Below are 2,850 nucleotides of genomic sequence, written 5' to 3' on the forward strand. Positions count from 1 at the left end.
AGCCACAGCTAGGCAAGGTGAGTGTATCTCTAGATATATCTAAATACATTGGTTATGATCTACTCAAGTTTGTATTGTTTATTTTTTTTTACAATATTTGGTCTTTGATGAGGCAAGGTTAAACTAAGCAGTAGAGAAAGGATATGGGCTATGGAGCCACTTGCAGACACAAGGTACAGGAGTCTTGGGTCTGTTTTAAGCGGCAAAAACTACTGGGTCAGGGCGGGTAGGGCAGCTGCTCCTCCTGCATGGAGATGCAGTGTGGGTTGGGAACTTCTTGTAAGTGAAGTGCATCCTCCCGCCGCTGCTTCCCTTCGCCCTTAGTGATGATGAAGTTCAAACACAGATATACTATAGGGAGGTCCACAGAGGTGCGAGAGGAAGTGGGTAAACACAGGGAAAACAGTCAGCTGACAATCAGAAAAAGAGAGGGACAGGGACGTCTGAAGAAATATCAATAACAACTAGCATATCCCCCCGAGGACAAGTTAAATGCATGCATGTTTTAACCTGATTCTAACACTGCATTCAGGTCTTAGCAGCTGCAGACAACAATAACCTCACATCAGAAAGTCCTTAATGTAGAACATCTGGGGTCCTAAATGTAGCATGCTTGCTCCTCATCCTTCACAACAATTCAATCATTGTAGTCAGAACTTTGACTTGGCCTTCAACACATCATTTGTTCTCTGAAGGTAGGGGGTTAGATTGATTTTGTCACATATACAGGTTATATGGAGTGAAGTAAAATTGAGTTGTAACTCCCTTCTCTCATAGCAGAAAAATTACGTTAAATACTGTGAAGCAATTAAAAACTGGTAAACAGAAAGAAACTATAATTCAGTGGAGCAGTGCTGGAGGATGACTTAGAGTTGAGGTATGAAGCTTGGTCGGAGGTGTGTCGTTTATTTTAAGAGGGTTTGGTTTTTTGGTTTTTTTTTTTTTTAAAAGGGGGGGCCGTTAAATCGAGTTATGGTCATCTGTTGCTGACCATTGTGGGGTCATTTTATGGCAAATAATACATTATTAACTGTTCCAAATTTCTTCTATATGTTCAGTGCAGAATAGTGAAGTGTAGGTGAAACTGTCCGTTGCTGTTAAGCTATGTATGTATGCAAATAATAAATGAATCAACTTATTATTAAAAAGTTATACTGAACATAAACTTAATTCCTTCCTTTCTCTCCATCGGAAGCCAGGTTGCACACAGCAGGCATGTGCGACACTAATGGTGTTGGTAATCGTTTTGAACTGCCCTTGATGGTCAATGTATGGTGGATAAACATTAAATAGAATTTATTATTTAGAGATAGCGCGAACAGTACCCAACTCTGCACACACACCCAAGTTCTAAGGTTAACCATATAATTACCACTTTGAACCAAAATGCGAAACAACAATAAATACATGTATCAGAATCTTGATTGAACCAGTTCACAAAGTTCACAATACAAGTCAGTCATTAAATACTGCCATTGCTGGTAGAAGGGGAACAGTTGGTCATGCGGTGGAAACCCAGTAAATATGAATTTAATTATTTAATGATAGGTGATATAAGGTAAAATGGGCCATCAGCTAAACTGGGCCATTTAAGGTTTGGGGGCCCTCTGGAATTTAGAGCCAATGACTGGAACGGATTCAGGACGGTGTCATAACTGTGCGTGACAGTAACAGGTGGTTTGATTGCAGAGAGGAAGTGGGTAAACACAGGGAAAACAGTCAGCTGACAATCAGAAAAGAGAAGGGGACAGAGAGACAGTCAAGAAAAAAATGCACAAATAAAACAAGCAACTGGGACATTCTTGTTTCTAAAATATATATTGCTCTTTTGTTTCAAAAATGGAATTTGGCAGTGATGTGGGCACTACAAAATATTTTCCATACACCATCATATTAAATGTTATATTGGATAAAAGCCTCAACACAAAAAATAATGATCTGTATGGTTAGACACCAGGCTATGTAAGAAATACATTTATTTAATTAATTTAAATATGTATTTATTAATGTGCGTTCAGATTCAGATTATTTACTTGAGTAAAAGTAGCAACACTGCAATATAAAAACACTTAATTACCAGTAAAAAGTAATGCATTGCTTGCAAAAAACACTGTTATACATTATATTAGATATTAAGATTATAATTACTCATGCATCAATGTGTAAGTAGCATGTTAGGATTACTGGTATGCATCATATTTTAAGAGTTCATCAGGTAATGTAACGTTAAATCTCTGTAGCTATGGTATGCGAAAATTGTAAAATAAACAATACAATATATCCCATTGAAATATTAAATAACCAGCTTTTTTTTCTTTCGTTTTTATTTGACAGAAAAACTCGCAGAAGAGTCGAATAAGTCGTAGCTAGCTAACCAAAACGTGCAACGTTAGGTAATTATACGACTAGCTTAGCTTTTCGGCTGCAGCCCATAATGTCAACCTAGCTAACAGCATGATACGAGTTGTCTTCCGGCTGATACTAAAAACTAAAATATGACACTCTGCTTAAATATGTAGCTATCCTTAAGTAAGTTTGTTCAGGTTACTTTTACCGAGTTAGCTAGCGTTACCTAGCTAATTAGACAACCGTTCGAGTTGAAATAACGTTAGCGAGCATTAGCTAGCGAGCTAACCTAGTGATGTTAGCTAGCAGTTTAAACAGCTGCATCGCGTTATAACGTTACAAGAATACATGTACAATTATTTGGCTATTACAAGGCCATCCTTGCCCGTTTGCCCGTTTTCCATACTAAAATTAAGTATTTTAAAAGTTAATTGGTGCAGTAAAACTCATTAACTATCAACATTCACGCCTCTAACGGTAAACAGATCGTCAGATTACGTGACC

This window comes from Etheostoma spectabile, chromosome 9 (genome assembly GCF_008692095.1).
Source record: "Etheostoma spectabile isolate EspeVRDwgs_2016 chromosome 9, UIUC_Espe_1.0, whole genome shotgun sequence".
NCBI classification, from domain to species: domain Eukaryota; kingdom Metazoa; phylum Chordata; class Actinopteri; order Perciformes; family Percidae; genus Etheostoma; species Etheostoma spectabile.